Below are 13,464 nucleotides of genomic sequence, written 5' to 3'. Positions count from 1 at the left end.
CGTCTGGCCACTCAACTATAAAGGCCTGATTGGTGGAGTGCTGCAGAGATGGATGTCCTTCTGGAAGGTTCTCCCATCTCCACAGAGGAACTCAGGAGCTCTGTCAGAGTGACCATCAGGTTCTTGGTCCCCTCCCTGATCAAGGCCCTTCTCCCCTGATTGCTCAGTTTGGCCGGGCGGCCAGCTCTAGGAAGAGTCTTGGTGGTTCCAAACTTCTTCCATTTAAGAATGATGGAGGCCACTGTGTTCTTGGGGACCTTCAATGCTGCAGAAGATTTTTGGTACCCTTCCCCAGATCTGTGCCTCAACGCAATCCTGTCTCAGAGCTCTACGGGCAATTCCTTCAACGTCTTGGCTTGGTTTTTACTCTGACATGCACTTTCAACTGTGGGACCTTATATAGACAGGTGCGTGCCTTTCCAAATCATGTCCAATCAATGTAATTTATCACAGGCGGACTCCATTCAAGTCGTAGAAACATCTCAAGGATGACCAATGGAAAAAGGATGCACCTGAGCTCAATTTAGAGTCTCATAGCAAACGGTCTGAATACTTACGTAAATAAGTTATTTCAGTTAATTTTTTTATACATTTGCAAACATTTCTAAAAACCTGTTTTCGCTTTGTCATTATGGGGTATTGTGTGTAGATGGATGAAAAAAAATAAAGGCTGTAACGTAACAAAATGTGGAAAAATTCAAGGGGTCTGAATACTTTCTGAATGCACTGTACAACTAATCTCGTTCTCAGACACTTCCGCCCAAATGCGTGGAAGGTCTGGTGGACCAACACATCAAACTTGGTTTAAAATCACATTTTAAAAAGATAAATTATAGAAATGATTTCCATAATTTCCCTCTCTTCCCCCCACCAGTTTATGACCCCCATAAATACCTTTCCCCCTTCCCTCTCCACTCTACAAAAATTGACTTTTGAAAATCCGTTGTTACCACAGAGGGAGACTTTGCAAATACAGTAACATCAAAAGGTTGGGAATGGAACAATATTTTTGTAATCCAACCAGTTGAAAGTATCCGTTGGTATATGATGTCAGATCAGTTCTTGTCTGGGACATTATTACTGATGACAGGACAATATGAATTGTATCTTGGAAAGTCTACACATTCTAGTTATCAGATTCACATGGAATTGTGGCGCAATTTAAATATTTGAATATGAAACTATTTGTGAAAAGATTAAATGTAATTTTACCTTCTAAATGAGAGAATTGTTTTCATAAGTAAACTATGCTCACTCAGTGGCCACGCCCAAGTAAACAGACATTGGTTGAGAACTATGAAACACGCCCTTCTCTCCCCCAATACAAAAGCCTGTTGACGGAAGTCAACCTCATTTCCCGACAACGTGAGGACTGGTGTCCATGCTTTTAAAAGGGCTAATTTCAACGTGGAGGTGACAATCACCATGCTGGAAGGATGAATTTCAACTAGACCAGCCAGAATACAGCACGAGATGAGTATGGCAATCTGGTATGAACTTTGAACTCTTATTCAGTAAAGAAGTAATACATCCTAGACGTTGAGTTATCAGCTGCAGCTTTAAAAGTACGTAGCCTAGGAAAGGACAGACAATCTCCTGAGAAGACAGAGTACTTCAAATTATCCCCTCTACAACACTACGACCAGAAAGATTCTACAAAGGACAAGGGCGATCTCTGCTGGGCAAACCAGTCTTCCATCCTCGACCCATCTATCGAAGCGAACCTCAGTGTAAATATACAGTTGAAGTCAGAAGTTTACATACACTTACAGGCTGACCACACCGCTCGCATCGCGTGCGCAAGCGTTGCAAAATAAATTTAGAAATCTATATTATTCAATTATTGCGCCAACGAGCGTCTGCGTTGCCAAGGGCTAAAATAAAAGTCAGTTCTATTTGTGACGCAGATCGTGCAGCGAGTCCTGCCTCTCCCATCTCCTCATTGGTTTATAGAAGCAGGTACCCACGTGCCATCTCCTTGTTGGTTATACCCACGTGGGTGTCTGAAAGACGAGGTCGGTGGCGGTAATGCACCTAATTTATGAAATTTGACAATCGCAACATAAAGTCCAGAGAAGAAAAAGCCTGGAAGGAGATGACTAGAAACGATTCGGTTGACCGTTTTATGTGTGGATTGTGTGGAGTATAGTACCTTGTGCATTTCAGGTAAAATAACAACTCGATGTTTATATCCCAGGACAAATTAGCTAGCAACAGCAAGGCAAAAAAAAAAATCTTCTGAAACTCGTCAGTCTATTCTTGTTCTGAGAAATGAAGGCTATTCCATGCCAGAAATTTCCAGGAAACTGAAGATCTCATACAACGCTGTGTACTACTCCCTTCACAGAACAGCGCAAACTGGCTCTAACCAGAATAGAAAGAGGAGTGGAAGGCCTCAGTGCACAACTGAACATTAGAGTGTCTAGTTTGAGAAACAGACGCCTCACAAGTCCTCAACTGGAAGCTTCATTAAATAGTACCCGCAAAACACCAGTCTCAACGTCAACAGTGAAGAGGCGACTCCGGGATGCTGGCCTTCTAGGCAGAGTTCCTCTGTCCAGTGTCTGTGTTATTTTTCCCATCTTAATCTTTTCTTTTTATTGGCCAGTCTGAGATATGGCTTTTTCTTTGCAACTCCAGAGTCACCCCTTCACTGTTGACGTTGAGACTGGTGTTTTGCGGGTACTATTTAATGAATAGTCATTTACAACATTAACAATGTCTTCACTGTATTTCTGATCAATTTGATGTTATTTCAATGGACAAAAAAAATTGCTTTTCTTTCATAAACATGGGCATTTCTAATTGACCCCAAACTTTAGAATGGGAGTGTATATTTAAAAAAATGTTTATTGTACGTGTTACTGTAATTCAGCTTTTACCTGCCATAGTACACATGAAACAAATACAATAAACCATCATCATCATTATCACCATTGAATCTTGGAGCGCTCTTTGCCATTTCTGCTCGAGACCAGTTGCGTTTCCTCGAATACTTTGTGACTCACTGGGCATAGCTAGCTAGCTAGCCTAGCTAACTGTGACTGCTTGCTAACTAGCTATGTTAACTGGGTGCTGTCTTGCCTAGTCTTAGCTAGATTACCAATGTTTTACAAACAAAACAATAGCTAGCTCAATTAGCTACCTAATATCACATAGGCTAGACCCTAAACGTATTGACTTACCTCTGCTCTAACAGTTAGCAAAGATAGATCGCTAGCTAGCTAATGTTAGCTAGCTAACATTAACGTTAGCTGACATTGATGGAGAAACTTTGACAACAACCATGACCAGTCCAAAAATGAAGCTAGCTACAATGTCAAACTACAATTAGCGACTGAGACTAAATACAATAGCTACAATGACCTTTAGTATTTTGAACTTTTTTATATATTTTCTGGCTGTCCTCGACTGTTAACCAACTGACTGACTCTCACAACGACTGTTGGAAAGTCAGGCGCGGAGGCCGGCTCAAGCTGCGAGGATCATGTGTATATGGTTCTCCTAGAAGTAATGGTAGCTCCCTATTAAGGACACTTCAGCAAGCATTCATATTGGCAATTGACAATACATTTATGCTGCTATTTGTCATCTTAAAAATGACAGTCACAGATTTGTAAAATAGACAGGAAATAGTAGCCTATTAACTCGGTGATGTGTGATGTCTCATTCTTGAATTAAACTCGGTCTATGTTCAGGTCAGCATAGTTTTAGCATGCAACCTTTGGTTGTTATTTTATTTTTTATCCCAGGTCCCCGTCCCCACAGGAGGCCTTTTGACTTTTGGTAGGCTGTCATTGTAAATAAGAATTTGTTCTTAACTGACTTGCCTAGTTAAATAAAGGTTAAATAAATTAAAATAAAATAAAACTATGACAACACAGTGCCTTCAGAAAGTATTCACACCACTTCCGGTGGTCTGTTGGCAGAGATGCATGTGTAGTTCTGAGTACCGTCTCAAAAGTCCAAAATCCGTAATAAATTCCTGACAACTGGCCTCTGAACCTTCAAAATGCTTAATAACATGGACCTACATGACCGAGGAAACGCAACTAAGGCACAGGGAAGTCTAAAAGCGTCCCAAACAAAGAAAGACACCGAGCCAACTATGACCAGCGAGGATACATCCAACTCCGCCATATTGAAGGCTCTGAATCAACAACAAACTTCGATGCAGGCAATGGTCAAACAAGCAGCTAAGGAAATCCCGGAAGAACTGCTTTCTGGAGAAATTACATCACTTAAATATATGGTGGAAGCCTCCAACACGTCTATCTTAAAACTCTCAAATTACATAGCCAGCCAATCTGTCACATGCAAGTCTCTGCAGCGGCGCTGGGATGAGATGCAGGTTAGCACCAGGGATGCTACAGGCGACATAGCCAGCCAATCTGTCACATGCAAGTCTCTGCAGCGGCGCTGTGATGAGATGCAGGTTAGCACCAGGGATGCTACAGACGACATAGCCACCTGCCGAGATGCAGTGAAGCAACTGAGGGAGAAAATGACGTCGCTTGGAGACAGAGAGAAGAGACTGAACATACGTCTGGTGTACCAGAACGTGTACTCAAAGCATGCGCTGACCAACTGGCAAGTGTCTTCACTGACATTTTCAACCTCTCCCTGACTGAGTCTGTAATACCAACATGTTTTAAGCAGACCACCATAGTGCCTGTGCCCAAGAACACTAAGGTAACCTGCCTAAATGACTACCGACCCGTAGCACTCACGTCTGTAACCATGAAGTGCTTTGAAAGGCTGGTCATGGCTCACATCAACACCATTATCCCAGAAACCCTAGACCCACTCCAATTTACATACCGCCCAAACAGATCCACAGATGAAGCAATCTCTATTGTACTCCACACTGCCCTTTCCCACCTGGACAAAAGGAACACCTATGAATGCTATTCATTGACTACAGCTCAGAGTTCAACATCATAGTGCCCTCAAAGCTCATCACTAAGCTAAGGACCCTAGTTAAGAAAAATAATATAGTAGGCTAGCCTATAGAAAGCTGATGGGAGCCTCCTCTTTTTAATAGAGACCATCACTCGGTTTTCTCGAGCAATTGCCAAGGTGTAAAAAAGCAAGGTGTAATTAGAAATGTTGGCAAGATGAGCTCATGGGCTCTCATGAATTGTTGACTAGATTTTCAAAACATTTGTATTGATGTCAGAGTGATTATAGAGACAATAGAGTGCTGAGTACCAGGCAGTTAGCTAGTTTGGTACGCTAATAATGACCATCAGCAGCATCAGAGCTTGGAGAAGACTAATTACCGTGACTAAACGGTTACGTGAATTTGACTGCCTTCATGACTCGTGACCGCCGATGTGGAGGTAATACGGTCACTTTCTGAAGTCACTGTACACAGTTGGTGATACAATTCATAACTTACCTGGTTTAGATACGCTGTTTTATTATGAGGCCATAGCTACTATCAAAAGTTCCATGTAGGAAAATGTTCAATGTCGCACAAATATGAGGTGTGCAAAAATAAAAAATGTGACATTAAGCAGACGCTTTTATCTAAAGCGACAGTATGCATGCATTCATTTTAAGTTTGTGGCCCCGGGAATTGAACCCACAATCATGACGTTTTGAGCGCCATGATTTTTTCCATTGACTGTCATGGACGTTATTTATTTTGCTATTTTAATAGGCTATAGACTACATTTATAACATTTTAATAGGCTATAGACTACATTTCTAACAGTTGAATAGGCTATATACTAGAGGTCGACCGATTATGATTTTTCAACGCCGATACCGATTATTGGAGGACCCAAAAAAAGCCGATACCGATTAATCTGCCGTTCTTTACATTTATTTTTAATTACATTTGTTTATATATTTGTAATAATGACAATTACAACAATACTGAATGAACACTTTTATTTTAACTGGCTCTTTCAATGGGGAATGTCACGTTCTGACCAGTAAAGGGGTTAGTTGTTATTGTAGTTTGGTCAGGACGTGGCAGGGGGGTGTTTGTTTTATGTGGTTCGGGGTTTGTTGGGCTATGTTTCTATGTAAGAGGGGTGTTTGTTTAGAGTGTTTCGGGGTTTGTTGGGCTATGTTCTTGTTTGTTTATTTCTATGTTAGTTCTAGTCTTTCTATTTCTATATTTAGTTAATGGGGTTGACCTTCAATTGGAAGCAGCTGCTCCTCGTTCTTCTAATTGAAGGTCTTATTTAAGAGGGGTGTTTTTGTAATGGGATTTGTGGGTAGTTGTCTCCTGTTTAGTGTCTGTGCACCTGACAGGACTGTTAGTGTCGTATGTTTGTGTTTGTATACGTGATTTGTTTGTTTTTCCTTCTTCACATTAAAAAGAAGATGAGTATACACGTTCCCGCTGCGTTTTGGTCTGATCCTTACCACACACGTTACAGGGAAAGAATTTGCTCATGCCAAGAGAGAGAAAGAATCTGACATCATAAAGGGAATAATGGATTATACTAAAAAAACTGAACTAAGTAATCAGGAATTACTGGAGCTATCATCATTGCAAATGCAGTTAGACTGTATCTACGAGGAAAAGGCCCGGGGATCGCTTGTAAGATCAAGACGAAAATGGATGGAAGAGGGAGAGAAAAATACAAAATATTTCTTTAATTTAGAAAAAAAGGGCAGGCGAAAAGACTTCCATATGTAAATAATTGATTAATAATACTCCCAATGAAAATCCAAAAGAAATCTCTCAGCATGTTGCCCAGTTTTATCAGAATCTGTATACATCAGCCCAGCCAACTTCCAAAATGAATCTTTTCTTAGACAATGTAGCAAACATTGCTAAGAAGATAGATAATGATTTCAGGGATTTTTGTGATGATGAGTTATCTGAAATTGAGATAAAAGACTGTATTAAAAGCCTTAAGGACAATTGGTCCTCTGAAAATGATGGTTTAATAAACGAGTTTTATAAAGCATTCAATGATAAATTGATTCCTTTCATTCTTGCTATGTTTCAAGAATCAATAGAAAAGGGGGAGTTACCAGCTTCCTTAAAGCAAGGTGTAATTACTTTGATTCCCAAACCTAATAAGGATACTCTTTATATAGACAACTGGAGACCCATTAGCCTGTTGAATAATGATGGGAAATTATTTGGCCTTGTATTTGCTAAGAGGTTAAAACAAGGCTTGCATCATATAACTGATGAAGAATAATCTGGTTTTATGCATGGTCGACACATTAGTAATAACATCAGGTTGATCTTAGATATGATTGACTATAATAACCTCATCCTTGATGATAGTTTTCCTATGTTTGTTGATTTTTATAAAGCTTTTGACACTGTAGAACATGAGTTTATGTTCAAAGCAATACGTTTTTTGGGGTTTGGTGACGTTTTTTGAAAGCAGTCCAAACTTTATATAGTGGTTATACTAGCTCTGTAAAATTAGCTCGCGGGACATCCCAAAGATCTGATATTGGCCGTGGCATTAGGCAGGGCTGCCCAATTAGTCCCTTTTTATTTATATTGGTTACTCAAATTATGGCTCTTCAAATCAAGAAAGGGAATTTTCAAGGTGTTTCAGCACTTGGCAAAGAATTTAAACTATGGCAACTGGCTGATGATAGCACCATATTTTTAAGAGACAGGAATGAGGTTTCTAAAGCAGTTTCCAGTATTGAAGACTTTTCCTTAGTTTCGGATTTGAAAATTAATATCAATAAGTCAGTCTTATTTCCACTCAAGGATTGTGTTTTACAGGAAGTATATGGTATCCCAATTAAAGATAAGGTTATTTATCTTGGAATTGTTATATGCAAGGATGAAAAACAAAGGAGTGAATTGAACTTTAACCCCATTATTGAGAAAACAAAGAAGAAATTGAACCTTTGGTTGATGAGAGATATTTCGTTATACGGTCGGGTTTTATTATCCAAAGCTGAACGGTTATCCAGATCGGTTTATGTCTCGTTATCACTTGACTTACCCCTACAATTGTAAAGGACTTAGATAAGATTCTTTGTAATTTTATTTGGAGGAACAAGCCTCACTATCTGCGAAAATATATTCTCACTAATACCCAAGAACAAGGAGGTCTTAAGGTTTTAGATTTCAATACTCTAAATAATACTTTAAAAATAAATTGGATTCTGAAGTATGTTAAGAACCAGAACAGTATTTGGAATGTCGTCCCTAAGTATTTATTTCACTCTGTTGGTGGTTTAGAATTTTTGCTTCGATGTAATTTTGATATTGATAAAATCCCAGTAAAGTTGGCCAAATTCCATAAGCAGGCAATTTTAGCTTGGATGTTAGCGTATAAACACAATTCTTCCCATCACAGATACTTTTTATGGAACAACAAAGATATACGATTTAAAAATAAGTATCTTTTTTTTCGTAACTGGGTTGAGAATAAAATGATTTTGGTTGGTCAGTTTCTGAATAAGGATGGATATCTACTCTCATATGGGGAATTTCTTGATAAGTTTAAAATCCCAATAACCCTGAAAGAATATGCAATTGTTTTTGATGTGATTCCAAGGGGGGTTGTATCTCTTTTAAATTCCTCTGTGGTTGACGTAAGTAACATAGATTTACATGAAAATATATTCATTGGCAATATTAACATCAAAGATAAATGTAGTAATAAACAGATTAGGAATATTGTTTGTGATACTACAATTCCCTCAGCAAGATTATTTTGGTCAAATATCTATGGTGATATACAATGGGGGAAAGCATGGAAAATTGCTAACAAATATTGTATCAGTAACAAAGTAAAGGAAGTTTCATTTAAAATGTTACATAGAATTTATCCTGTGAAACATGTTTTGGAAAGATTCAAGCTGAATATTGACTATAACTGTGATTTCTATGGAATGGAGGAGGTGACCATATTGCATGTGTTTTTTACCTGTATTTATAGCAGAATGTTTTGGATTGACAGACAGAATTCTGTTACAAATAAATAGGACCGGTTGTACTATTTAATGGTTTTGATATAATGATTTATTTCAGACATTCTGACATAGATAAAGATATAGTATATTTAATTCAACTGTTAATAATGCTAGGTACATTTCATATTCACAAAAGCAAATGGTCTAATTCAAAACCTAACTTTTTTTCACTTTATAAATTAGTTTAAACAATACTTTAACTAAAATGAAAAACAAAAAGGCAATTCAAACTTAATTAATGAATATGATTTGTTTGTTTTGGATTCCTGGCAATGTAAATAGTTTGTTTGTATGTCACTATTCCTCTTTTTTGTTGTTGATATTTGTTAAAATAAAAAATAAACAAGAGCAAGCCTGCTTCGCTCCTATAGCATTTCCTGGGATTTCACCAGAAGAGAATAGCGGAGAGGCATTGCATAGCCTATTACGCACAGGAACAGCTGGAAGAGGGAGGCTGTAGAAATGTGTAGCCGAAGTAAAAAGATAAATAAAAGCTAGATATTAGACAGTACATTAGCTAGATATTAGGGCTATAGATATATGTTATTAAAATACAGTAAAAAAAAGTTTCCAGGTTATGAAATGGCAGATATATATATATGTTCCTCCAGGCTGCGACTGTCATAACTGTTTCATTAAAAATAAATGTGCCAACTCTGGTCTTGGCACGTGCGCTCTACCCAACAGCTCACAGACACAATGCGGGTCGGCCAGTCTACATGATGAGATTATTATATATTATTTATTTGTCAAACGGCAGTCAAGCATCGATCCTCGTGTCACCAGAATAAGACCCTCAATATTTATTGGAAAGGAGCATCTAGATCACCAGGCTCTTTCACCAGCCTGTGAAGGTCATCATAAAGTATTTCATCTGTAGCCCAATAAACTGCGTGGTTTCCGGAGTCGTAGTGGGAGGACCACACACCATATCATCTCGTGACTCCCAGTGTACGTCGATATGATGGTTATTATATCAATATTTGCGTATAAAGACGTTTCCACTCCCATTTCCGCATAACACATTTAACCACCAAAAAATCCCACCATGTCGAACGAACAAATTCTGTCGGCATTTATCAAATTACACCGAAACTTCCTGTTTCCATCACAGCTGTCGCGATTAAAACTGTGGATGGAAACGTGGTTACTAACACTGAGATGTTTTTATTAGGAACCTTTATTTAATCAGGGGATCCCAATTGAGAACAGGGTCTCATTTTCAATGGTACCCTGAGACCGTAAAGTAAGATATATATTTTACAGAAACAAGTTACAATAACAGGTACAATACAACATCACTAACATCACAGCCATCATAAACAAGTTATTACATCAATCAAAATAATTGCACACCTCGGTGAACTCATTTATCATCAGGGTTTTAAAGTCCTTCTCAATCTACTAGCAAAATGGACTGAATTTTTGCTCGCAAATGACCTCACAAATTTGCAAGTGAAATTATTACTTTTTTTGTTTTTTTATTCTTCCATCACCTGCCGAATACAAACCTCATATGCCATACTTGTGAAAGAGTTAATCGGGCCAGATATGCTGAAGTGGACTCGGCCGGTACCATTAGCTGGAACCCGGAGTAATATGATTCTGCAGGACTCGGGAAGAACTCAGCCGGTATGAAGGTCCCCGAGTCTCAAACGGAATAGGCCCGAGCCCGCCATGTTGACTGGGAAATAACCTGTCTTATGTAACCACACCAAACATAACATATACTAATTTGAATGTCCCGGATTTTCAAGAATTCTGTTACATCTAGCCTTTAGACCTGGCTGGTTGTGGTTGTGTAGGGTTAGGGTGGGAGCCATAGTTTGAGGCCAATGGAGGTAGCTATATGCAGAGCTGTGCAATACAAAGGAACTCCGTTGCATAACCCATTCTTTTCCCTGCAAAATGTGTGGGTTTCCCTGCAAAATGTGTGGGCTTAACAAGAGGATAAATGTTTAGTCGGCTACATTCAGTCCACTAGCTGTCTGTTTGAATCTCTCGCTCCAGAAAGCATCCTCACCATGAGATCTGCTATAATATTGACCAGGGAGACAGACACGTCACTGGCACTTGATGACATAATATAGTGGTAAAAACAATGTTCCGAAACGTGCAGCAGCTGCCAGCTGTTTTATAGTCCTACCTGTCTTATATACAATATGCGGTGTGAGTCTATAACATGGGGTTATTATCGTGTTGATGACATCAAAACCTGACTCACCCAATAGTTCGATGCTGTCACCTATTGACGACCGTCTGATGTACACTGCAGGTCGGAGAGACAGATTCCGTTAGAATGGTTTAGTGCTGGATGTATGGAAGCTTTCGGAGCAACTGGGATAAAGATCCAAAATGATCCGTGTAGTAGACCCGCTAGTTCACTGCGGTTCTCTTATACAAGTCACTGCAAAGATTCAGATATAACAAAAAGTCGCCTCGCGATTTATATCTGGATGTTTAAAATACATCAACACAACATGAACATTGTAATTCTACTCTGCGCCTGTCCTGCCCGGGCGCTACTGAGCATGTCCGTCTAATCCAATGACCATGGCTCAGTCAAAGATAAGTATAACTAACCCAAGATAGTGAAAGTGTCGTTTTACAGTGGGAGTAAATGAAGTTTCACCTAGTTCCATCCTCTCCCTAAAATATTTGGTGGTGAGAAAACGTTCTAAACGGATGCTTCAGTTTTGTAGCCCGTGTGACGTGTCTGGGTTACCGCTTCTGCCTGTGACCCGGTTTCCCGATAGTGATGGAATTTAGACTTATTTATTTTATTTAACTCTTATTTTACCAGTAAAATTGACTGAGAACACATTTTAATTTACAACAACCACATGGGGAATAGTTACAAGGGAGAGGAGGGGAGATGAATGAGCCAATTGGATGCTGGGGATGATAAGATGGCCATGATGGTATGAGGGCCAGGACACCCTACTCTTACAATAAGTGTATCTTCTCTACACCGGAAGAAGATGTAACATGCGTTTCCCAAAACAGCATGTAGAGAGAAATGTTGCTAAATGTATTCAGCGCACGTGACTTATGAACGTTGATTTAATTTGAGCACGTGTCAACACTGATAGGCTCGAAAGGGAGTGCTGCTCTCATAAACTTTCTGCATTCAAATCTTACATTAACATTATAATTATTTTACAATACCGATGACGGATCAGTTCCTAGAGAGCTATTACCACCTACGGCTGCAAATATTGAGGGTTAGGGTGCACAGAATAACCGATTTGGTTAGGGTGCACAGAATAACCAATTTGGTTAGGGTGCACAGAATAACCGATTTGGTTAGGGTGCACAGAATAACCGATTTGGTTAGGGTGCACAAAATAACCGATTTGGTTAGGGTGCACAGAATAACCGATTTGGCACATAATTGTGCATGTTAGGCTAGCTCTGAAACTCAAGGTGGCATCCTGTCTTCTCCCTACAGTTCTCAGCTATTCTGTCTTCTCCCTACAGTTCTCAGCCATTCTGTCTTCTCCCTACAGTTCTCAGCCATTCTGCCTTCTCCCTACAGTTCTCAGCCATCCTGTCTTCTCCCTAGATTTCTCAGCCATCCTGTCTTCTCCTGACAGTTCTCAGCCATCCTGTCTTCTCCCTACAGTTCTCAGCCATCCTGTCTTCTCCCGACAGTTCTCAACCATCCTGTCTTCTCCTTACAGTTCTCAGCCATCCTTTCTACTCCCTATAGTTCTCAGCCATTCTGCCTTCTCCCTACAGTTCTCAGACATCCTGTCTTCTCCCTACAGTTCTCAGCCATCCTGTCTTCTCCCTACAGTTCTCAGCCATCCTGTCTTCTCCCTACAGTTCTCAGCCATTCTGTCTTCTCCCTACAGTTCTCAGCCATTCTGTCTTCTCCCTACAGTTCTCAGCCATCCTGTCTTCTCCCCACAGTTCTCAGCCATCCTGTGCTCTCCCTACAGTTCTCAGCCATTCTGTCTTCTCCCTACAGTTCTCAGCCATCCTGTCTTCTCCCTACAATTCTCAGCCATTCTTCCTTCTCCCAACAGTTCTCAGCCATTCTGCCTTTTCCCAACAGTTCTCAAGCCACCGGGATCTGACAACTTGGATGGAAAGTTACTGAGGAGGGAAGCAAAAGTCATTCCGCTACCCAAGAATAGTAAAGCCCCCTTCACTGGCTCAAATAGCCAACCAATAAGCCTGTTATCAACCCTTAGTAAACTTTTGGAAAAAATTGTGTTTGACCAGGTACAATGCTATTTTACAGTAAACAAATTGTCAACAGAATGTCAGCTTCCATATAGGGAAGGACATTCAACAAGTACAGCACTGACACAAATGACTGGTGATTTGCTGAGAGAAATTGATGATAAAAAGATTGTGGGGGCTGTTTTGTTAGACTTCAGTGAGGCTTTCGCCATTATTGATCATAGTCTGCTGCTGGCAAAACATATTATGGGAGAGGAGTGGCCTCCCTACCGCATCCCCAGCACCAACTCCCCCCCCCAACAGCTACCCCTCCACCGGCGTCCGGAACCGGAGCCTTGCGCCTGGCTCTCC

At 40.0% G+C, this 13,464-nt stretch overlaps 1 protein-coding gene across 1 annotated transcript in view; it reads right to left on the bottom strand.

Moving 5' to 3' along the window:
• Nucleotides 1-11,434, bottom strand: part of asmt2 (acetylserotonin O-methyltransferase 2) — an 84,746-nt gene extending 73,312 nt beyond the window's left edge. Inside the window, exon 1 of the mRNA XM_014211603.3 lies at nucleotides 11,147-11,434. The gene's annotated coding sequence lies outside the window, so the exon portion shown is untranslated. The remainder of the gene's footprint in view (nucleotides 1-11,146) is intronic.
• Nucleotides 11,435-13,464: the final 2,030 nt, after the last annotated feature.

Source organism: Salmo salar, chromosome 09, assembly GCF_965601325.2.
Source record: "Salmo salar chromosome 09, fSalSal1, whole genome shotgun sequence".
Classification (NCBI taxonomy): Eukaryota; Metazoa; Chordata; class Actinopteri; order Salmoniformes; family Salmonidae; genus Salmo; species Salmo salar.
Note: the sequence above shows the minus strand (reverse complement) of the source record. Positions and strands in the feature narration are given on the sequence as shown.